The sequence below is a fragment of the Larus michahellis genome, chromosome 1 (genome assembly GCF_964199755.1).
Source record: "Larus michahellis chromosome 1, bLarMic1.1, whole genome shotgun sequence".
In the NCBI taxonomy this organism is placed as follows: domain Eukaryota; kingdom Metazoa; phylum Chordata; class Aves; order Charadriiformes; family Laridae; genus Larus; species Larus michahellis.
The window spans coordinates 179,514,067-179,540,351 of NC_133896.1; the positions used below are offsets into that span (position 1 = coordinate 179,514,067).

General features: G+C 38.0%; 1 protein-coding gene across 1 annotated transcript in view; it reads left to right on the forward strand.

Annotated features, from left to right (window-relative positions):
• The window catches only part of KLHL1 (kelch like family member 1), a 240,105-nt gene that overhangs the window by 165,621 nt on the left and 48,199 nt on the right, over positions 1–26,285 (forward strand). The window lies entirely within an intron of this gene.

Genomic DNA, 26,285 nt, shown 5'->3' on the forward strand with positions numbered 1-26,285 from the left:
TAAAAGAAAAATACACAATTAGATCCTCAGTATTTCACAACTTGGCTTCTAGGTATAATTATTGCAGTTGTTTTACTAAATAGCTGCGGCAATATCATCTGCAAAAAGACATTGCATGTTTTCCCCATAAAGTTGGACCAATAAGAAAAATGCATGACATCTGTGCTTGTGTGAAAAAGAAATGCTGAAAGAATGGAAAAATGTTGAGGAGAGAACCAATAGGTATATATTCTCTTCTTATAACTGCGGATTATTTTTGTCCTTTTAACATTTATAAGTGGCTGTGTTGCTAAATGTTAGGCATGGGTTTTCATAGAACATTGCCTTTGGATCATGAAATACCTGAAATATAACTTTTGTCTTACTTAGGACAAATGGTAATGAACACTTCAAGTATTCAGGTAATGGGAGTGACCATAAACCCAATTCAGGTGCAGCTGTATTTGTTCTAGCTTACTATACAGATTGATTCCTTGTTCACATAGCAAATCTAATTCAGAAATATTTAGGAAGATGGCACGGAGTGTAGCACCAGCGCAACGTTGACACGCAGCCTATTTTGCAGACTCAGGTCAGGCAGAAGCGGTTTATTTCAGCCCTCTGTCAATATGAACTCTGACTGAAAACAAAAGTATCAGGTTTTATATACATTTCCAGCAGATAAAAACTGCTTTGAGAGGGAGCCTGGTATGGCAGAGCAGCATCTATGTAGTAGGGGCCTTTGTTACAGCCAATGTAACGTGTATTCCCAATAACTCAGGATCTGCAGCTGTGTGGCCTCATCTTGCATCTGCTCAGCTCATCCCTTGTGATGCTGCTGTGTCCTTGTCTAGCTTTTAGGACCAGCAAGGTCCTTTTTAGGACCTGCACATCAATTCAGGAGACCTGAGTGCTGTTTGCATGTGTTGAAGAATCACTGTGAGCTCATAAAGCACATCTCAATATTTGGGCTGTGAGATGATGCTGATACTGTATTATGTCTCCTCAATAATTAATAATATTTTATTCTGCAACTTTCTCCACTGAAATGCTGACATGGATGATTGCGAATCACAATGATGTATTTTTAATGTCTCCTGGTGTTTGCTAACAAATATGAAACACTTACATATAAGAACTAGATGAGCTAAGCAAATTAGCACTTTATTAGCTAGCATATAAAACAGTGGGTAAGTGAAAGTATTTGAAGGTTATGTGGCCCATCACATAAAAAGTAGCCTAGCATGCTAAATCAAGTTTGTTTTGAAATCTCTTCTATAGTTGTTTTTTTTTCCTTTCCATAAAAAAAGAGGTGATAATTAAACTCCAGCAGCCAGTGACTGGAATTACGCCTGATATGTGAAAAGTTAATGCAGCATAGTACTAACTGTCTAGAATTAAAAGGAACAGAGTTAGACAATTTTGTAATTTTAATTTCCTAAATGTACAAAACCTGATTTAAATCTGTTTCCACGCATCTTTGTTTATTTATTGATTAAAGTTGAAAGACATATCATAAACGGATTCCCTCCATATGTTTACATTAATAGAATGAGATGTATTAATAGATTAGAGGTATATGCTCTGACAGTGTTCCATTCACCTTGCCCATTCATATCATCACACTGACTTCTGTAATTTAGATTAGCAGGATTTAATAATCTAGTAGTATACAAAAGCTAACTAGGTGCACATATAAAGGAGGATGCTAGACTGAAATAAGTGAATAAATGCAAGAAGTGAACATACAGCAATTTGTAAGAATGGTAAAACACTGACTTCTTGCAGCTGTCTTGGAATCCCAAATGCAGAACAAAAACCATGAGATAGAATATGATGTATACGGTCTATGTTAGTGCCATGGAAGATTATGATGAGGAAAATAGACTTGCACAGCAAGAGGAAACTGGTATAAATAATGGAGCAGTGTTATATTGATGGCAGAATACTGACTGATCTCCCATGGGGTGTTCTAACCTCTCTCACTACCTAGGAGGTAGAATAATAAGGGACAAAGAGAATCTGCAGAAAAATAAACCAAAAGAAAAATGATCCAAATGATCCAAAACCAGTGGTTTATATTACTTTTGGAATAGTCCTAGGCTAGTTCATCAAAGTGCTAGATTAGTTCATTATTTACTGGATCACAGACTTTAAGTAAATACAAACAAAAACAAATGAAAAATGACATGAGCAAGAAACTCTTCCATGAGAAATGTGACAGGTCATTAACAAAGAGAGAGAAAAGTTGATTTACTGAAACATTGGTATTAAATGTGTGTTTTTCATTAATCTTGAGATTAGATATAAAATTAGATGGTAAATAGGTGAGGTGCATCATTAGTCTGTATCAAGCAATTTTAAAAGTCCTCTCATTATTTAGATATTTTTTAGAAATATCTTTGATATCACCACAGGTATATTAAAAAATTTAACTTTTGAAACATGAAATTGTGAGGTCTCCAGTCATTGTTCCTTAAACTCCCATGTTGCATATTTTGCCTTTTCTTTAATGGTTTTCAATCATTTGTAATAATCCTTTTTTCTTTACAAATATGCACTGTCAAATGTGGTTTGTTACTTACATATCATTGTTACACAGGAATATCATTTAACATGGCTACATGAAGTTACTCTCTTACTCTGGTGAACTTCAAAGATGTCCTTGTTTTTCTGGGCTTGGTTTGGTTTTTTTTTTTTTTTAGTTTCTAGCAAGGTATTTCTCACAGTATACTTCACTTAAACTTTATTTATTTTCATTTTATATTTTTCATTCTCATAGATGCCTACTTTTTAAACACTGAAAGAAATATTGGCAACCTATTGTAAATACTGTAAATAAAGGCAGAAATAGGGAAAGATCACATTTTTCCTCTTAGGGAATTCTTCTTCCTTTTTAAGAAATGTTGGAGATGTCTGTAACTTGAAAATCTGCCTATCTATCTATCTATATGTATCTCATCTCCTTCATCTTCAGTTTAGTAGGAATTATTAAAAAAAAAGTGAAAGACATCAGGATTGTTTCATGGCATTTTGCAAGTTGTGGAAATTACTACAAACTACTTTGTTTTCACATACATAAAACATTTGACAGTATTCATTATGTACATAACTATCTTGAGAAAACATATCTTCATCTTACATTTTCATTCAACCTGTGCAATGTACAGTAAATTAGTTTGATTTTCAGAATGTGAGTGCTTGTAGTCCGTTTATTTGTGTAATAGATAAACAGCAAAACCTACTTAAGAAGGCATAGTATTTCCTTTAAAAGAAAAGGGGGGGGAAATGTCCAATATGTTTGTTACAGAGCATTTCTCCCTGGTGTGCCTTTTGAAATATTTTATATAAACATGCCTGCTTTGTAAGTATACATAGATCTATGTGTATATATACTCATAATATGAATAATGAGGTGTACTCATGATATGAATAACGCTAATATGAATTATTGAGATGTTCTCTTTAAAGTTTGAGGCTGTAGTGTGGTAAAATAGTCCACCCTATCTGTTGTACTTAAGCAATTCCTTAATCCGGCATGCAAATGAATTCATGGCTAAGGCTTCCTGCTTGCAATGATAGATTGTCTTCATAATATATTTTTGTTAAGCTTCTTTTTCTTCTTTTTAATAAGAACTTGGTACATCTTCTTATTCCTATTCAGATATTAGAATACAAGTAAATAGTCTCATGCTTACAAACTGTTAAGGAAAGTTGGGAATCGCCACTGACTCCAGCCGCCCCGGCCCAGGACCCTCCTGTCCAGCTGCTGGAGCCCAGCGTGGTGCCCCCAGGGACCTGGGGTCCCTGCCCGGGCTGGGGGGGGACCCATCTGCCATTTTCCATTAGCAGGTTCAAGCAGTAGCGAAGTTAAGTGTGTGTCCCAGAGACAGGCACAGACACGCAGAAGACACAGACATGGCCGGTCACACAGACGGTCACAGACAAGGCGATGCCTCGAGCAGCACCCACATTCAGGACTCACACCAGACACAGACACAGACAGCCATGTCCCCTCCTCCTCTTGGGCTGGCAGAGGCAGAAGGTCACTGGTCCTGCACACACACCGCACTGCCCAGGTTCACAAGCACACGCACATTCCCGGATCCCTGGGTACCAGCACGGCCCCTCTGCACTCCTCACTCACACTGGTCCCCTCCAGTAAATGGTTTTCTGGACGCAGACCCAGTTAGCTGGGTTAGGTTAAAGGTTAAAGACCCTGCTGAGACCACAGGCTGGGGGCACTCACACCCCCAATCTGACTCCAGGATCTGCCCCTGTGAAGGAGGAACATAAATGTGCTGTTATTACTTATGAAATAAGTAGAATTTCACAAAAGATGAACTGAGAAGTGAGAAATGGACTGTCCATTCTGCAATCCTACTCTTTTTATTGATAACATCATGTATCTGTCATCACCAGTCCTCTATATGGGTTTCTTCTGCCTTTAGTGCTAGTTTGTTTTCACCTGTATGTTTTCCACGAGGACATTTGTTATGTTAAAGAATCACGTAGTCATAGCCTTAAAATACCTCAGGAGGATGATAAGCCAAAATATGCCTCTGACATTCAAAGCAGCTGTCGCCTACCACTTTTATTCGGATATCTAAAACTGTCCTCTGAAATCTTGCCTGCTCTATTTAAGTAACAGTTCTGTCTCAGCCACGCAATACCAGTGTTTTCAAATATCGTGAGTGAATTTGCTGAAACAGATGATTATAATGTGATGTTTACTCAGTTCCATGTAATAGACTTTAGTGTTCTTTCTTATACTTTCTGGAGTCCATTTTTTAAAAAAAACATTTAGGTTTTTTTTTAAACATAAAAACATGTGTTGATATAATCCAGTGTTTTCCCAGTCATTCGCTAGCTAGCAATGGAAAACAATTATAAGATAATTTACCTTAATTGTAAAAAGCACTAATAAACAAGTAATATTCCATTAGCTTTAGGTCAACACTGTGTACCAGTGACCATCTCTGTTTTCCTTTTTTTACCCTTTTTGGAAGATTCAGCAGGAAAAGAAAAATGGAATATATAAATAGGAACAACAACAACAAAATATTTCTCATCAGAGTCATCAACCTAGCATAAAAATGAAGTTTTCATTGTGGTGGTTTTTTTTTAAGAAAACTAAAATACCAAAGTAAGAGGTAAGCAGGCTATGCAGAATGAACAACTGAATTTTTTCAGTGTCTATACTGTAAATGTGCATCATCATTTTAGGTTGTTTACATGGAACAGACAGAAGTTAGCTGTCTGTAAAAAAAAAAAATAAATTTTCCACTACTTTTTGAAAAAGAAAAGATGGCAAATGATGTTAGGAGCCTTAGTTTATCTATTGCAGAAATTTGTATTTTGAGATATTTTAACATATTCTGAGAGTTCATCATTGTAGATATGTTTCATAAACTGCAAAGGGAGTATGATTTTTTGTTTGATTCATACAGTAATAAACTGAAACTGAAATGAACTGTTTCAATTCCTGAGAAATATATATCTGTTATATTTAGCTGGCAACACAACGTTCTAGAGAGAGGAATCACAATTAATTAAATAACACTAAGTAACCTCATGAAGTTCAACACAGGGAAATGCAAAGTCCTGCATCTGGGGAGGAACAACTGTAGGCACCAGTACGTGCTGGGGGCCACACAGCTGGAAAGCAGCTTGGCAGAAAACGACCTGGGGTCCAGGTGGACACCAAGTTGAACATGAGCCAGCAATTTGTCCTTGCCACAAAGATGGCTAATGGAATTCTGGGCTGCATTAGAAAAAGTATTGCCAGCAGGCGCTCGGCACTGATGAGGCCACACCTGGAGTGCTGTGTCCGGTTCTGGGCTTCCCAGTACAAGAGAGATAAGGAGCTGCTAGGGACTCCGATGGAGGGTGTCGTGCTTTAACCCCAGCTGGTAGCTAGGATCACACAGCCACTCCCACAGTTTTCTCCCTTTCCCCTAGAAGGGCAGGAAAAAGAGGGAGAAAAGGAAGGGAAAGGAAAAGAAAATAAAAGAACCTTGTGGGTTGAGACAGACAGTCTACAAGAACAATGCCAGAAAAGGAAAATAGCAATAGTAACGATAATAATAATGACAAAAGTCACTCTCACCAACCAGTAAATTGGCGATTTTGCGCCCTCCAGAGCAGTGATTGTGAATTCCCGCCCTCTGGACAATGCCCATTTATATACTAAGCATGACATCTATGGTATGGAATATTCCATTGGCCATTCCATTGTTCTATGCTCCTTCTCAGTGTCTATGGGAAGCTGAAATGAATCCTTGAAAAGTATGAGCATTGCTTAGCAACAACTGAAACAATATGCATTATTGACATTCCTGTCACACCAATCACTAGAAAGAAAATTAACTCTTTCCCAGCTGAAACCAGGACAAAGGGCCACAAAGGTAACAAAGGAACTGGAACATCTCTCTTATGTGGAAAGGCTGAGAGAGGTGGGACTGTTCATCCCAGAGAAGAGAAGGCTAGGGGGGAACTTAATAATGTGTATAAATACCCAAAGGGAAGATGCAAAGAGGACAGAGATAGGTTCTTCTTATTGGTGCCCAATGACAGGACCAGATGCAATGGGCCCAAACTGAAACACAGGGGTTTCCCTCTGAACATCAAGAAACACTTTTTTATTGTGAGGGTGACTGAGCACTGACACAGGTTGCCAGAGAAGTTGTGGAGTCTCCATCCTTGAAGATATTTAAAAACTTTCTAGACAAGATCCTGGGCAACTGGCTGTAGTTGGCTCTGCTTGAGCAGGGAAATTGGACTAGAGGACCTCAACTGTTCTGTGATATTATGATTCTGTAACACGATAGTATAACTGTAGAGTAAAGGTGGAGCTTGGTCAATTGCTTCACCAGAGGGATATGAAATGCACTGGCTAATGACTGATGAGATAATTAAATGTATAAATCATAGTAAAATTCTCTTCTCATCCGGTTCTTATAACTATTAACATTATTATTTGCTTCTTTTCACTCCTGTGAATTTCAGTGTGCTCCAGAACATTCAGCCTCATAGGCTAATTTGCAGTTACAGTACTTTGATTTACATGTGCATTTCTGAATAAAAAAAAATCCAGATTGTAACACCATCTGGTAGTTTTTCAGTACTTCTTTTGCATCACTTAATTTCTGGCATGTTTTCAGTGTAGTTAACTTCTGAAATTGCTGATTCAATTACGGTTTGAAATAAAGAGAAGAACCTGAAGCAATCTACTCTAAAGCTTGCATGGCTTCAAATATAAGGCAAAAGCCGGAGTTATGACACAGAAGACAAATTTCATCATCCCATAAGCTCCTCGCCTTACCAGTCTGTTGCCCTGATAGTCACACCTGTTGCTACAATTTATGGGGTCAGGCAGACAGAGGAAGAGGCTACTGCCTTTGTGGCAGGGGATTATTCTCCCAAGAACACCCCTGTGTCTCCCCTCATTACGCCCCTGCTGCTTACTGACTTTATTTTCTGACATTTCTAGTGCAGATATTTTATCACTGATTAAAGTAAACAGGAAAAAAGGAAAACTTGTATGTGATCTAGAGAAGACACATGCATGGCAGCTTGGTAACTTAGAGGACCTCTATACTGTCAGAAACCTTAACTTTTTCCATACACTAAATTTTTGTTCCCTAATCACCCAAGTTTCGTTAATGGTTGTTACTACTGGGATTGCATCTGGAGTAAACTAAATAGTTTCTTCCAGCACAAATCCTGGTTTTAGTTCTGGAGTCAGTTCACTGCTGGAACCGCCCTCAACAGCCTGTGTGGGTAAGACTTCAAAAATATCGGGACCACCTGCCCTGTGCAGTCCTCCAGCTCTATCTTGCACCTTCAGCCACCTCATAAATCTTCATGCCAAATTCTAGGAAATGCTCAAAAAGGCCATAGTTTCAGGCATAAGAACATCCAGGTAAACTTCAGTACAGTCCTCACCTTATTTTTTACACTCTGAACTGGAAAAGGAAATAAACAAATTCGTCTCTTTGGACTACAGAAGGCACCATATAAAACCCAATGAATACTGAGAATTAGCTGGCTCCTATCCATGCAGGTTAGTAATAGCACCCTTTACAGCAGGTTTACCTTAGGGGGAAGTAGTTGAAGCAAAACAGAATCTCCTAGGAACCAAGCCAACAGCTAAGCAATGTGGATGAGCACCTGTATAGCTATAATGATAAATATTAAAGGTGGCTGAGGTTAATTGGAAATTGGTGCAGTTGCAGTGCCAAACTGCTCAGTTCATATAGTTTAAACCAAATTTGATCAAAGCAGCTTATTGATTTACTTATGTTTCGTAATTAAGTGGCAATCAGATGAACTATAGGTTTAGGATCAATAGCAGTCGTGCAGTAGATAAAGTGCAATACTAGACACTTACAAAATATGAATTAATGTCTTCAAATTTCTGAACACCCTTCTTAGGCAAATCCCAGAAGTTGTAGCCACAGACGCGTGTGTGCACACACGTGCGCACACACATACACACACAGAGATACAGGCAGCCTCTCCGTCATCACCTCCCCAGCAGTGGGAGCTCTTCTGGGTGCACGTCCCTCCTGCAGGAGATTCACTTGCCCCAGCATTTGCTGCTGTCCACATGTGGAACCTTTCATTGTTAACACCTTATTTGCACGGTTCCAGTGGGAGCAGAACTGCTTTTGAAGGAGTGTTTTGTTGATGAGCAGACGTAGTCTAGCATAATGCGTGATATGAATCATTAATAAAAAGGACTTTCGTAAGTCCTAGACTAGATAAAAACATAAAAATAAAACATGAATGTATTATGTTATGAAACATAACACTCTATTATAAAAGAAAACACCCAACACTAAAGGCATTGCCTAAAATGACTGTCTAAAAGCTGTCATTTCAGATACTCTTTAAAATATAAACATTAGTAGAAAAAACTTGTATTACTTTTAGAGAATCCTGATCATATTGAATAAATTAATATTCCCTAAGGTTTTCTGTTATTTGTTCATGTCACTTTAGGACAAAGCATTATGATATTTTAATTTTTTTTCACTCAAAAAATATAAGAATTATTATATACAAGTTATATATTTTTGAAGTGCTTTAAGGAATTTTTTACAGTCTAACTAAACCAAGTAGTGAACTGCTACCCTATTTTCTGTATAGCTCTTTCTTTACCAAGAAATTCTCCTTGATATTTGCATCAGTAGCCTATTTAGGTCACATTCATTCCGCTTGAGTAACCACCTTTTCAGATCAAAATGTAATGTTGCAGATCACTAGATCAAGGTCATCATTTTGCACCTACTCATAGCAGCATCTCTAAATCTTGAACAAAATGGTCAGAGTACACGTCAGCAGCAGCAGAAAGTTTTACAGGGGAAAAAAAAAGTAGAAATTTTGTGATGATAAATGTAGAATCCCTACCTTCTTCATGGGTATGAATACTGAATCATTCTAGCTATGAGAAAAAAAAAAAAAGTACCTTTATTTGGAAATGTCTACATTGAATGCAAAGGTGGGGCTTGGGGAGAGGGGAAATGTTTAGGCATTTGTATCTGCTTCTGAAGAATTTTTCACGTTGTTTATGCCAAAATCCCTGTGTTTATACATAACCGAAATGAATATATTGCTCACATAGTATCAGACATTCTTCATGGAGTTTATCTGATTTCATGTAGCCTACACCAGGTTGTTCAAAAATACTACCATCTTCAGAACACAAGCTCTAGATATTGCTGCAAATAACTTAACACATTGAGTTACAAACAATCTTTCAAAACATTTATTCTTTTTCATGCAATGACCTTGCTATATGACTAGTCTTCAATCATCAACTATACCAAAAAGATGAGAATAGCAATCAGCTTTATACAAAATTCTTGATCTATAAAACATTAGCAAGGAAATGTAATGCTCTTGACTTCGGAAAAAGAGTAAGTGTAACAGAAAGATAACTTATAAATCACCTGAAAAGGTTTCACCAAAAAAAAATTCACAACTTCACAAGCTTACAAATGATAAGTAAAACAAAAAATACAGATTTGTATTGTGCAATGGTGTACTGATTTTTAGATGAAGGTAAAATTGTGAGATCTAGTTTATTGTTTCATCAAATGTCAAACAAGCTTTACTGTTTCATCAGAAATGTTGCATGGGAGAATCACATACACCCATGCTCTGTGCACATAGGAGTTGCCAGCAGCAGTTGTATATTCATTCAAAACTATCCTGATCATCTACAGTACTTTAATTTCTAAAGTTTTCTTTCTCTGTAGATCTCTCATTAATTAATTAGGTCTTGTAATGCCCATGAAAGTATGCACAATACACAGAGCCAGTCTCATCCAATACACCACTGGATCATAAGTAGAATTTAAATTAAAAAAAAAAAAGTTTAAAAGTATCCAGAACATCAAGAAAAATCCTTAACTTCTTATCTGAAATAATTTGTGCTGCCACAGTCATGGTATAGGTTTTAAATTTACCACACACTGCTGTTTATCATGTGTATAGCTATTAAATAAATTCTGTTTCACCTGTTAATGTCTTTTTCATTTATTCTGTCAGTACTTCTCACTGAAATAACTCAGGCTTTTTTAGAGATCCATCCATCTAAAAAATAGGGGGTTCTGCATGTGTTTGTGTACAGGGGAATTGCCTGAATGCATAGTATGCTTCCTATAGGATCCTCAATATTCTATATATTTGCTTTTCATTTATCATTGCAGTTTCATATCCAATACCTTAAAGACAGTCTAATAAGTCATGTTTTTCCTTTTTACCTTTAGATGACAAAAAAACCCCACTAGTGATACATGAGTGAAATGGACTATCATCAAATACATTTTTAATGCAATTTCACATATTTTTTTATATAGTTAGCAGTATTTTAATTTGGGCCTGCATTTTACTTATACTGTGATATTCCATCTGCTTTATTTTATAGGAAAATATGTCTGTCTCTGCATAATTGGCACATGCACTGCAGCCAAAAAATTAATAATGATTTTTTGCAGTATTTAGCTTATCCATTTCTTCACATTAAACCTGTATTTCCAATTTCCCTAAGAAAATATACCGTAGTGTCTTCCCAAGTCTTTCCTTCCATCCTCCTATTTTTGGGAAATTGGATTTTCTGGTTTTCTGAAATGTTTAATCATAATTACTTTGGTTTGTCCTTGGGGATTAGAAAAAAAGTAGTTTTCTACAGATTCCTAACATTGGTAAGACATCCTATCACAGCCTGTAGAGACTGGGGTAGGGAGCATTAAGCAACTTTGCTCATTTTTTTGAGTTTGCACAGTTTAGAAGTTGCTTTGGCTGGGAGTTGACTCTGCTGACTACCACCTACTAGTAACGGCAGAGAGGAGAAGACTTTCTGATCTTAGCTGGGATGTGATGCTGCTAACTTTTGCTTGTCACTGGAACCAGAACCTCCCTGAGTGACTGTTCCACCACTGTGCAATGCCATGGTGGTTTAAAATAAGTTGTTTAACTCTAGGTACTGATCACACCTTAGAAGTGGTGAATGTGAATGGGGAGGGGGTTCCTTCCTTCTTTCTGCTGTCTGTCCAGGGGATACAGCATAGTCCATCCCGATCTGGTGTCAAAAAGTGACTCACAGCTCAAGGATGCATACTACACCACAAAGCTAGCCTTGTGGCTCCGTAGTGTAATTATTGGTTATGTATGCAGTCAATCAGAGTTAATGAAATAAGGTGAGGCCTGTGTCACAGACAACTAGAATGGTGTTTTTTATATCAGGTTTTGGATGTTTAAAATTGTGTAAAGCTGCTTGAGCTTGAAAAGAAGCCCTTTTCAAAGTTACTGCAGGATGGAAGGAATCAAACATGCCGCGTTCTCATCCAGTCTGCCATAGTGGACTGGACACCGAAGTGAACGCTGCACTCAGGTGTTTCCTCCATTTTTGTATTACTCCTCCCACTGGAACCTAGTAAGGAAAAAATAAGTCTGAAATATAAGCATTCAGGACCAGGGCGTGAGCTGGGGGCCATGCTATTTGGCACTATAGAGGCGCCCTGTTAATTTGGGTACTCTTAGCTCCTAGCTGAAAACTGATTGGATGTAGGCACAAGAGCAATGCAATAGTCTTACCAGCCCCAAATCCAGGAGTTAAGTACAGGTCAGGCACCCAACTTTAAACAAGATTTTTATGTTGTAAAAGGAAATAATACATTGTCTAGCACAATTCTCACATGTACCTCAGTCTTTAACATGTTATTCTTTTGTCTATGAAATATTGTTATCTCTTTATTTAGAGGGAAACTCATATTGCTTTGATTTACAGGACACAAGGAGTGTAGGCTCAGTGAATAACTGTGAACATAAGTGCATGTATCAAGATGCTGTCTAGAGCTAGTCAGAAGGGAAATGCAGAAGTCAGAGGTGTCTTAAGTTATTTGCACTCTGCAACTTTTGGACTTCACTTGTGGTTCCTATCACCTTCTCCTCCTCCTTCTGCTAAAATTGAAAATAAAATACACAGCTCTTCTGCAGAAAAGATTGTTTGTAAAAAGGATTCATATAGAAACCATAGGACAGACATTCTCCTCAAACTGTTGTCGTTTGTCCCTGCTCCAGAAGTTGTTAAATTCACAAACTTGAACATAGGAAGTTCCACCTAAACATGAGAAGGAACTTCTTTACTTTGAGGGTGGCAGAGCACTGGAACAGGCTGCCCAGAGAGCTGGTGGAGTCTCCAACTCTGGAGACATTCAAAACCCACCTGGACACATTCCTGTGTAACCTGCTGTAGATGACCCTGCTGTGGCAGGGGAGTTGGACTAGATGATCTCCAGAGGTCCCTTCCAACCCTACCATTCTCTGATTCTGTGATTCTGTGAAATGATAAATAAATAAATAAACAAACAAATAAAGGAAAGATTAAAAAGTGACATTTCTAGAATAGACCCTGCAAGGTCAACTCTTCATAGAATCACAGAATCTTCAGCGTTGGAAGGGACCTCTAGAGATCATCTAGTCCAACTCCCCTGCTAAAGCAGGATTGCCTAGAGCACATTACTCAGGACTGCATCCAGGCGGGTCTTGAAAGTCTCCAGAGAAGGGGACTCCACAACCTCCCTGGGCAGCCTGTTCCAGTGCTCTGTCACCCTCACCGTAAAGAAGTTTTTTCTCATATTTGATAGGAACCTCCTATGTTCCAGCTTGTGCCCGTTACCCCTCATCCTGTCACTGGGAACCATTGAAAAGAGTCTGGCTCCATCCTCCTTAAACCCACCCTTTAGATACTTTTATGCCATAAGGTCTCCCCTCAGCCTTCTCTTCTCCAGGCTAAAGAGTCCCAGCTCTTTCAGCCTTTCCTCATAAGGGAGATGCTCCGTTCCCTCAATCATCTTAGTTGCCCTTCGCTGGACTCGCTCCAGTTGTTCCCTGTCCCTCTTGAACTGGGGAGCCCAAAACTGGGCACGGTATTCCAGTTATGGCCTCACCAGTGCAGGGTAGAGGGGGAGAATGACCTCCTTCGACCCACTGGCCACACTCTTCCCTATGCATCCCAGGATCCCATGCCTTTTTGGCAACAAGGGCACATTGTTGGCTCATGGATAATTTACTGTCTACCAGGACCCCCAGATCCTTCTCCTCAGAACTACTTCCCAGCAAGTCCACCCCTAACCTATACTGGTGCTTAGCGTTCTTCCTCCCCAGGTGCAGGACCTTGCTTTTGTTGAACCTCATTAGGTTCTTCTCTGCCCAGCTCTTCAGCCTGTCCAGGTCATGATGGATGGCAGCGCGGCCCTCTGGAGTGTCAGCCACCCCACCCAGTTTGGTATCGTCAGCGAACTTGCTGAGAATGCACTCTGTCCCATCATCCAAGTCATTAATGAATATACTGAACAAAATTGGACCGAGTATTGACCCCTGGGGGACACCACTGGTTACAGGCCTCCAACTAGGCTCTGTGCCGCTGATCACAACCCTCTGAGTTCTGTCACACAGCCAGCTCTCAATCCACCTCACTGTCACCTCATCTAGCCCATACTTCCTCAGCTTCCTAATGAGGATGTTATGGGAGACAGTGTCAAAAGCCTTGCTAAGGTCAAGGTAGATGACATCTACGGCTCTCCCCTCATCCAGCCAACCCGTTATAACATCATAGAAAGCTATCAGATTGATCAAGCATGATTTACCCTTGGTAAATCCATGTTGACCACTTCCAATAACTTCCTGTTCCTCAACATGTTTGGAGATGACATCTAGACAAGGTGAGGTTCAGACCTCTCCAGCTTCAGAGCAGACAAGAGAAAGACATGCTAAGATAGTGGTAAGAACACGGTTATTTTTGTCTTATTCTATTCTTTGCAACATCCTGTCTTTATGTCAGCATAAATTTCCCTGTTAACTCTTCAAATGATGTCAGTTTTAGACTTTACATTAAAATGCATTCTCTTCATGGCCTAAGTACAATCTTTCCTCTCAACCCATGTCTCAGTCTTCTATATATTATCCCACATGTTTGGTCCCTCAGTTACATCCTTGGGTCCATTTCTTTGAATGTTTCTCACTTCTGGCTTCTGTTTTCCCCTCTAAACTGTTCAAAAAAATTACAAGTTGTGTAGGAGTAGCATGAGGTGGTGCTGTTATTTTAGAGACTGTAGATAGAGAACTTCAGAGGAAAAATAATTGTCTGCAAAGTTCCTTCTTTTTTGTTTTTTTTTTTCCCCAAGAGTCTGGGGCAGTTGCAAAGGCTTCTATTAGAGGGAAAATATGTAGGGCAGAGCATGTAAAGAAACAGATGGGAAGAGAGGCGAGATAGCCATTTACAACGCATGGTTATATAGTTTTGGGGCCAGGAATTTATCGAACCACAGGGATTTGCATAATTTAAGAATTATCATACAGCTGTGGGTCAGTAATTTATGAAAAATGTCTATGTGCAGGCTGTGATAATTTTATTTGGAAATAATTTTAAGTAATGTTTAAAACAATGTTAAATCCAAGGCCATATTTACTTTATAGCATGAGCAGAACCATCACTAGGAAGGGTGGTAAGAAGTTGGAAGTAGAAGAATTGTGAAATAGTAAAAAATGTTATGACTCACACTTTGCAAATTGTGTACTTGTTTTAAAAATTAGGGATTATTTTGGTCACCACTCAAAAAGCAGTGTTAAACTTTCAGGAATAACAGCTTTTCAGGACAAAATGTTTATTTTCAAGTTCTTTATAATGCATTTTCCAAATGCTCGGTGAGGTACTGGAAATGAACAGTCCCTGGGCCTCTGGGTACCTTGGTAAATGAATCCGGAGAGGATACTATAACCAATATATACAAAATATAGCCTGGAACATTTCAGTTCTCTAAACTGAATAACAATCCCTCCATAAAAATTGTGTAATTTGAAGATACGTCTTTATGTCTTATTAATATTTCAAAGTGTTAAACTATAGTAGCACAGGACGAGGGAACAGAGTACAATAGCAGGCAGTTAAGGAGCTTGACAAAGAAACACTTTATTGTCACTGTATCTGTTTCAAACAAGAAAATGAAAATCTGCAAGAAGTGCTAATAATAAAATTATAATGAGTTATGAATACTGAAATAAAATGTTACATTAGTTACTTCAGGGAACATACAGCAGTCGTACTGCATAAAAATGTTATCTAATAATTTGCACTTCATGAGCATTTAATCTGATTCTTCACATTAACTAAAATGAGTCCAAATTCTAGAAAAACAAAAGCATTTGGACTACAGTTACTGAATTATATTATGTATGTGAACAAAGTTATGTCTGAAAGATGAAGACAGAAGATAGTTCTTGTCTCCTAAAACTTTTGTATTTAAAGTATCTATTATTTAAAGTTACTTTAAAATGTCAGTGTTGTTTTATCTAAATTTTCATAGAAAACAAACACAATAGAAAACTCGTCTGGGGTCCATTCCCTTGTCTTGAACTGCCGTAACCTGCTTTACCAAAACCTATATGGTCTTTCCTCTTTCACTCTAATATAGGAACTGACACTAGAACTAGAATATGGTTCACCTAAATTTTAGTATTTACCCTATTCATGTCTACACCTAAACTATGCACTTAGTGCCCACTGTAGTCAATACAGATGGTATATTGGGTCTGGCTGCGATGGAGCTAATTTTCCCCATAGCAGCCCTCACAGTGCTGTGCTTTGTATTGGTGGCTAGAAAGGTGCTGATAACACACCAGTGGTTCAGCTACTGCTGAGCAGTGCTCACACAGCATCAAGGCTGTCTCCCTCCAACATTCCCGCCCTCACCAGTAGGCTGGGGGTGGCAAGATCTTGGGAGGGGACATAGCCAGGACAGCTGACCCAAACTGACCAAAGGGTTATGACATCTGCACAGCCATAAAAGCTAAGAGAAAGGAGGAGGAAAGGGGGGCATTCATTATTATGGCATTTCTTCTGAAGAAACTGCTACACATACTAATGCCCTACTTCCTGGGAAGTGACTGGACATCGCCTGCTGATGGGAAGTAGAGAATAAATCTTTTGTTTTCCTTTGCTTCTGTGCACAGACTTGGCTTTTGCTTTTATTAAGCTGCCTTTATCTTGACTCTTGGGTTCTTTCCATCTTTTTTTATCCATTCTGCACTGTCCTGCTGAGAAGGGGAGTGACAAGAGTGGTTTGGTGGTCTCCTGGCATCCAGCCAAGGTCAATCCACCACATATGGAGATAGTACGGTTGGTCTAGTCGAGCCTGTACAGAATCCATTGGCAGCACTGACTAGGACTACCCTGGGAGCTTATACAAACACCTCAAATTGCAGATACCTATATTTTTGTGTTTGAAGCTGTATCCCTCTGATGATAGGATAGGATGAACTGAATCTGTCCTAGTCATCAAACACAACCAGGAAATTGAACAAAGGAAGAAACTGTATCTGTTCAGAGAATATTATATCACTGTGGCTGTAGTGGAATATCACCACTCTATTCTTATAGTTTAAATTCATCTTCCGCCTATCTCTTTGTGTCTTCATTCCTGCTCTGGAAAAATATTTTTCTGTTTCCACCATCATCTTCTTCCCACCATCTTACCTTCATGTTACTATCTGCTTTTATCCTTTTCCTTTCATTTTTTTTTTTTTCACAATTTACCTCTGTCTAGTTAAACCTAGTAAATAAACATATGGCCATACAATGAACCAATATTTGCTGCTATAACATTATTTATTTTTGTATGCCTTACTACTGTTTCTGCCTACGTCTGGTTTTCAGTCTGTAATATATATAGTTGATTTTTACATTGATTTTTCAAGTGCCTAGGACAATGGGACGTATTTGTGAGTAGTTATTCACATACTACCACAGTAAACATGATTAACAGTGTAGATTTTTCTGGCCCTGAAGTCTACAGACTGTTTAAATCCTACATCTATTTGGGTTTTTTAAACTTAAATCAAAAATAATAAATTCATGACTATTCACAGTACTAAGTGCACCACTGTGTTATTAACACAATAAAATAACATCAACATTACAGTAAATTAAACAATAAGCTCTTCATTGATCATTTTGGTTTCCTGCAGCTTCAATGCAGTTTAGAATCTCTTTTCTCTTAAATGTAGTGTTGAATTTATTTATATCTGTTTCTTCTCCTTTCTGCTCATTCTTTTCCTTTACTTCTGACAATTTTCTATGGCATAGAAAATCATAACTTCCTGAGCCTGTGGAACAGAGGCTTAATCTAACACTAATGAGGCCTCCAACAGATCTATCACTGTTATGCACACCCAAGTTATTTAGCTGTATTATGAAAAGTCTCCTATAAGATCATATGTGTGTGTGTATAAATATATTGATGCATGTTTCTGTGAAAAGCCTAGAAAGAAAAAGACAAATTATAAAGTTGGTTACAGAAATATACACTCTTTATGACCTGTATACATTAGACCATTTATGGTCTCTCAGTTTCAGTAATTTATCCAGTCTCCTGGTCTCTTTCTGATATCATACTAGTTTAATAAGGGACTTGCTTATTTCTCCTTTTTCCAGTCATGTAAGTATTTTGTCAGTTATTAGAGAACAAGTACGGTAGTTGATACGACAGCCAAGACAAGACATGACTTCTGCTAAAAAAAAAAAAAGCAATATATTTAAAGATGAACAAGAGTCTAAAATTACATCGACTTTCTACTGACAAGTAGAGAGATGGAACATCAATAAAAAATTGAAGTACATACAAAGGTTAAGTTTAATGTCACTCGTAATTTACTCTTAATTACTTACTGATTACTTTCTGTAAAGATAGACGTCCATCATAATCACTTTCACCCACATAATCCCGTAATATTTATAATACCACTGAATGCCTAAAGTCAGTGAGTGTCCCTTATTGAGAATACATATGGAAAAATGTCCCTCACAGTAAAATGATGTAACACGTGCCGTATTTAATATTTTTCTGAAGTTCTTACATTGCTTTTATTGACATAAGTACACTTGCAACATGTGGTTACTGCCCCACTACTCTTTAAAGTGAAAAACTAGCCTGTTATAAACATCTATCAGTTTATTATTATCCAAAGTTTTTTTTTAGGAAAACAAGTTATACTTTCATCCATGATGTCAAAGACTATGACTTGGCATTTTATTGTATGTTTATTAGATGTATTTATGACTAGTGTACGTTCTTAAGCCTTTGTGCAGTGAGCTTTTGTTGCAGTGTTTTACTGCCATTTAACAATCAGTTGGTTTGATGAGTCACTCGTTTTCTGCCTATTCATCTTGCTTTGATAGCTCTAGTCACTCCAGCGTCTCAGTAATTAGACATCAATGCCCATTATCAATTTTGGAAGAAAAAAATCACAATCAGGAATTGCTCTTATGACATTCTCTTTTAGGAACTCTTATAGTCCCTGTAATTATATTATTTATTTATCTCTAAAATAGAGACTTAAAGATAGACAAATACTCTATTCTACTTTCCCTGTTTTATTTAGAGATGAATAATTGACACGTATGTTTAAAAATACATACATGTATCTGTATAAAATGTATGCATTACATATAAATGCATATTTTATATATGCATTTATATAATTCTACAGAATTATAGAATATAGAATATTAACTTGAACTCACGCTTGCATTCAAGTTACAGTTCTCACCTGCCTGCATGTCTAGACCTGATAAGAAAATACAGTGGTGCTAGCTAGTGACGCTAACTGATGGACTGAAATGGCATACCTCTATTTTGATGTTGCATTTCACCTCACCATCACTTTCTTGCTCTCAGGCTCTACCCTGACAAATGTCCAGTGTCCAACTTCAGTGGAGTGCACACTACAATTCACAATGCAGCTCTCATTTCTTTGAAATCTTTTCCTGACAGTATGACAGGACTACAGCAGGATCTCGCTGGGCTCAAGAGCTCTGTCTTTACAGCAGCTGCTTGATGCTGTGGCCACGGTCCAATGGAGCTGGTATTAGAGACTTAGCTGGACAGTCTCATTTCTTTATTCCAGTCTATAACCGAGATCTGTTTCCTTTAGAAACAAAGGTTTGTGGAAAAGGTTGTGGACAAGGAAGAATCCTGGTGCTTATCCAATTCTTGTCAAAGTAGGGGACTGGACCATGAAGAGAGGTGAGAGATATATCAAAACGGATATGACCAAAGAAACAGTCTGGTTAATCAGCATCAGGAAGAAGATTTGCAGGACAGGGTTCCATCTCATGCAGAAAATGAATGCTGCAGTCTGGCAGTTGCCCAAAGTCAATGTTAACAAAAAGGCCAACTAGTACAAGAACAAGATGAAGATGAGAAATAATGTATTCTAAAGCCAGACATGGCCTTCTGCAGCAATGAAGCAAAACCCTTTGTAACAGGATTTTCAAGAGGTCTCTGAAGTACAAGCCAGTGTACTGGGAAAGCTCTGACTGTCATAGTGCACCACAGCAAACCCCACAGCTTTTCTCACTGAAGCAGCCTAATATGTAACCTACTTAGGAGGTGAATCTGGCAGTGAGCCTGGAACCTTTTTGCATCCTAAGGTATCCTCTGCAGCCAAGCATACCTGTGTCAGGAATCAAAATGCAGTGAATATGTTTCTCTGTATACTTTTAAAAGATGACAATGATCACTGCATAAGTCTCCAACCATCTCCCCACAAATCCTGCCTTTTATTTCCCACCCTGCAGGGGACCGTGTGGTGCCAGGTCCACACTGATGAGACTGACATGGAGAAGAAGATACAAAATGGAGTTCAGGATCAAAAAGACTGCAGAGTGCTGTGTATTGTGAAATCAAAAGATGCTTGTTGACATACCCTTTTGCTCCCACTACAGTTCTTCTAGGTTTTTGCTAGTCAAGCACTGCTTACTTGTCAAATTCCCAGTCCCTGTAATTTTTGATACCTCATCAGCCTCATCCTCTTCTGCAAGCTTTCTTTACAAAAGATAATCACAGTCCCCAAAGTAAAATAAGCTTTGGAGAGGTTTCTCCATTATAGGGACCTTAGTTGTCTGTATTCTAAAGTCAAGGAACAACCAACCACAAGAAAGGATATGCAAGGGAGTTTTGCAGAAATTTTGACTAATCATCCTTGATCTGGAGGCAAGTTATCATCAATTGGCAGATTTGTCATATAGGACAAGTACTAGACAGGAACCAGGAAAACAGCAGGAAATGGAGACTTTTTTTCACCAAATTTTCTCACAACTCTGCAAATTTCTTAGTCCTCCTAAACCAGTCTTTTCATTACCCTTCAAACATATAGCCCCTTGGAGCGTAAATACTGGCAAATTTCTTACCAGTTAAGTTCTCAAAATAATCTAGACCAAGTTGAATCACCTGTAATGATGGAAACACTCCCATCAGTACAGCCCAGTCCACTTTTAGATGTGTGGGAAGCATTATTGTGTGAGATACGTCTCATTCAAACTTGGCCCCTGCTCCATTTCTCCATGCCTGCTCCATTTCTCAGTAGGCTACTCAAAATAATAAGTGGGCTCGCTCTGTCTGGCGTTTGTGTCAGAATAGAGACAACGATGGGATATTGGCAGATTGTCTTTCATACAGCAAAGACCATTTAATTCCTCCCCTTCCTTCTCCTATTGCTTTTCTATTACTACGTCTTTACTATAGGTCTAATATTCAGGTTTAAGAAAAGCAGAGTCACAACTCCTGACTCGGCGAAGCACATGAGGAGATTTAGGGCCAGAGGATCAGAAAAGGGGTTTGATCCACTTAGGCTCCTGGCAATGGCAGAGCTATATGAAGTCATAAAACATCATCCGTTTCTCAAATATATGTTAAAAAGGAATTGTAAAATATTTACCAAAAAACTCCTTAACATTTATGAATTATTTAGCTCCAGTAGCCTTACCATAAGACAAGTATTTGACGTCATTACAGAATCAGCAGAAAAGGCTGTGAGAGAAACTGAGAATGACATTTCTGCCCATCTGGATCAAGGCACTTAAAAATCAGGAAAACAGACATTTTTTCAAAACAGTCTTCACTCAGTGACAAGACCGTTCAGCAAAATTAGCTCAAATCTTGTCATCAAGATGAAGCAATGCCCTTGTTGGTAATGAAATTAATGACATGCTTATCAACAATGCTGCAGAAGATGATACAATCAATAGGTTTCAGGAAATCAACAACAAAGTAGAGAATATGCCTAAACAAAGAGCTATAGCTATAAGAGATGAATTAAGCACTGTGTTTAATCTGTGCATTTTTTTTTGAAATAGGATATGCATTATTAATTTCTCTGTATTAGCATCCTTAAATATTAATGTGAAAAAAAAATATAAAGATTCCAATCTTTAACAGAAAGTCTTTAAAGTAAGATTTTCATAGACAGATCCTACCTGTTGTCCTGACAGTCCCATTGTCATTCACTTAGCAGATGAGATCGATAGGTTCTGAGTGATACCTATAGACCTTTTACTTTTATTCTTTTTCAGAACAAGTAAATTAGGTCTCAGCATTTTTGGGATGTTAACATTTGGCAATGTAATAATTCTTTCTGAAGTATATGCAAACCATAAAATATATGATGGATGAAAAACCAATATTCCAATATGTTATTGCTTTCAGACGACCTGACACTTAAGTAGCTAAACTGATTTGTCTAGTAAAATCCTGTTGGATTTACTTAATCAGGATTTTGCCTTTTCTCTCCTAGGGGCAGAAAATCCTTTTACTTTCAAGATCTTACCAGTTGAACTAAAGAAAGGAATCTATTGCTTTGTCATAAATAATGACCCAATTTCCTTCTTAGGAAAGGTAGAAGGTTGTTCTCTGTTTTAATCTAAGCTGTCCCAGTACTTCTCCATTTGTATGGGAGTGACGAACAGTCAAAACTTTACAAAAAGAAGTAGGTTTAAAATGCAAAAACCCTTAGTATAATTGTCATTGCCTTCATCTAGGGTAAATTTAAGGAATCACAGGCTGTAGAGCTGTAAGAGGAATCTAAATTAATGTATTCGGATCACCCATGTTGCAGGATTAAGTTTAGCATGATTGAAATGTGTTTGTTCTCAATAAACTCCAATTAAAAATATCCTAAAATCTCTGTTGATTATAACTTTCAGTGGTTCCACCACCTCTTTGTTGAAAGATTTTCCCAGTTTAAATATTACTTCTGCAGAGCCATTGCAGTCAAAACAGTTTAGAACAGAACAGCACTAGGGCAAGACAGGCTTTTTTCTTTAACTACAGTTTTTGTTTTTTTTTTTTTTTTCCCCCATGACAAATCAGAAACAAAGATCTGTGTGTCATTAAACCAAATGTAATCCCATGACTTGAATTAGGAATGGCTTAATGCTCATTAAAACTATTTTGTTTGTGTTCTTATAACCTACTAAATTTGAGAAAGCACATAACAAACATTACTAATAACTGATGTGTAGGGTTAATTTTCCTCTCTTCAAGTCAAACGGAAGACTTCATGTAGTTCTGTTGAGAGTGAAAGTTGGCAAGGGATTGTTAAGGTTTTATTCCATGACTATGTATAGTTTTGATAAATAGTTGTTTATGTAAATAATAAATAACAAGAAATTCAAATAAATATATACATAGTGAAAGATGTAGAGGATTGCAATGGTCTTTTATTTACACAATATTTCATTTCACAATCTTAAATAAAACTCTATCATATATGAGGCTTCCTCTTACTGAAAGTTAAGCATGCCTAGCAAAATAAACTGATGGCCACAATCTCCATCCCAGATCCCAGCAACCACAGGGTATTTCAGGTTGGAAGGGACCTCAGGAGCTCTCTTCTCAAAGCAGGCTCAGCTATGAGATCAGGCCATATCCATTTCGGTCCTGGAAACATTCAAGGATGAAGACCATCCAACCTCTGTGGACAAACTGTCCAATTTGCTTGACCTTCTTCATGGTGAGGACAAGGCACCATTTTAAAATATTTTTTTAGTTTGTTTGTTTTCTTTTTTGTTTGTTTAGACAGGCCCATATCCAGCTGTACACTAAGACTGCACCATCACAGGACTGATGTGTTAACAGAATAGGAGATGTTGCTGCATTTTGTGGTTGGGGCTATAAGCAGAGGTCACAGTTGCTTCACTATTTATTGCAGAAACAGAGAGAGACTGTAGATGTTTTCTACACAGATATTTTCCTGTTAGACTTTGTTGTGTGCAGCTGCAGCTGGTGGTTTGGTTGAGATGTTCTAGTAAGTTTTATTCATTTACAAGTTGCAAGCTGATCATCCATGCTGAGAGTGACTTACGTCAAGGAACAAGATTTTTAACTTGGCTCAGTGTGCTTTGAAAAAAGTCTAGAGAATGCAAGATTGGTATGAAATGATGCAACTGGCTTGAATGCAGTGATGACATGTACTAAAAAAGCCTATAGTGATTAATGATTTCTGAAGAGAAATTCTAGGCCTAGAGCTCTTCCTGTAGGAAGACTGTCATCAAATAGATGTAAAAGACATCACTTCCACATTCTTCATGTGATCTTTGCATCCATGGAGAGTCTATGGGCATTCCAGTGCTGGGAACAGAACTGATGGGTTTATGAAGTAGGATTCAGACAAAAAAAGAGTAAAAGTATGCTTTTCTGCCCATTGACAAGGTATCTATATAATATTTTAGCTGATTCAATCATCTCTTCTTCATCAATGAGCTGATTTCATCCAAGGACTATAGTTAACTTGAGGGGTCTTCTGTTCTTGTCTGCATTGCAGTCTGGAATGTATTGCATTCATGTTCCCAGTACTAAAGACCATTTTATAGGACCGGTACCTATTCCACTTTGTATTATTGTTGTATTAGTGTTATTATTATTATTTATTATTATTATTATTGTTATTATTGTCATCGTCGTCATCATCATCGTCGTCATCAAGGCACTTTCCTGGATAAACAGAATTCAGACACTCCAGGAACTGCTGGATTAGATGTTCAATATGTAATTTAATAAAACATTGTGGCAAACGCAGACGTAACAAATATTAGAAAATATATAGCTGAGGAAATTCAAGGACTATTTTTTCCTAAGATTTTCTGAAATCAGAATGACAAAGCTTTTAAACTGTACTGTTTACCATGGAAGTAGACAGCATTATAGAACTTGTGTGTTACAGTTCTAGCTTTTAATATGAATAGATTCTACATATAAAAAAATTCAAGCATTATAACGTAACTTTATTAATATGCATCATTATAATATGCCCTGAAGCACCACCAAACAACTGTATCAATTAATCTGTATTTTTGTTCTTTCTAACCTAAAGATTAATGCATTTACACAGTTCTCGATTTTAAATTAGGGACAAAAGATAAATAAACATGTCTTTCAATCAAATGCAAAAATTTCTTCATATATCTTATGGCTTCATAAAACTAGCAGGGGATTTAATACATCTGATTCAATTGTATATTATTGCTGCTCTGCTACACTTAGATACAAATTGAATTTAAATTATATCTTTTTTAGTTCAATTAACAAAAGTATTGCTTTCATGATGTTTGTTTCCACTTGGTTCATTGCTTTTCTGTTCCAAAGAATGAATGAACACAAAAAGAATTATTTCCCATGGAATTCTAACCTTTTATTATAATCCAAATAGTTAGTTGGTAAAGCTTAATAATTATGTTGATTCTTTCCGTAGGGATATTTAAACTTTAGAAGCGCTGTTATGTGTATATAAAAATAAAACATTGGTTACATTTCAAAAGAATTGTCAAGTGTCTGTCTTAACTCATTTAAATATTTGTGCTTTTGCTTTAAATTAACCTTTCTCACACTCATATTACAGCTAATGGGATGCATTACTCTCTCACTTTCCGGAATCTAGTTCAGTTAGTTATGCTTCCTTTATAGCTCTTTGTGGTGTGTTGGCCCTGGCTGGACACCAGGTGCCAACCAAAGCTGCTCTATCCCTCCCCTCCTCAGCTAGACAGGGGAGAGAAAATGTAAAGAAAGGCTTGTGGGTCGAGATAAGGACAGGGAGACATCACTCAGCAATTACCGTCACAGACAAAACAGATTCAACTCAGGAAAATTAATTTAATTTATTAAAAATAAAATCAAAGTATAATAATGAGATATGAAAATCAAATCTTCAAACACCTTCCCCCCACCCCTCCCTTTTTCCCAGGTTCAATTTCACTCACAAATTCTCTACCTTCTCCTCATCTGTGGTGCGGGTGTATGGGGAATGGGGGTTGCGATCAGTTCATCACACGTTGTCTCTGCTGCTCCTTCCTCCTCAGAGGGAGGACTCACACTCTTCCCCTGCTTCAGTGTGGGGGCCCTCCTATGGGAGACTTCAGGAACAGACTGCTCCAGAGTGGGTTCCCCATGGGGTCACAAGTCCTACCAGCAAACCTGCTCCAGTGTGGGCTCCTCTCCCCACGGGTCCACAGGTCCTGCCAGAAACCTGCTCCAGTGCAGGCTTCCCATGGGATCACAGCCTCCTTCGGGTGTATCCCCATGGTCCATTGTGGGGTCTTCCACAGGCTGCAGGTTGCTATCCTCTTCACTGTTAACCTCCAAGGGCTGCAGGGGGACAGCCTGCCTCACCATGGTCTTCATCACAGCTGCAGGGAAATCTCTGCTCCGGTACCTGGAGCACCTCCTGCCCCTCCTTCTTCACTGACCGTGGTGTCTACAGAGTTGTTTCTCTCACATATTCTTACTCCTTTCTCTCAGTTGCTGTTTTCCCAGCATTTTTTTTTCCTCTTCTTAAATATGTTATCACAGAGGTACTACCACCGTTGATGATTGGCTCAGCCTTGCCCAGCAGCTCTATTGGACATAGGGAAAGCTTCTAGCAACTTCTCACAGAAGCCATCCCTGTAGCCACCCTGCTACCAAACC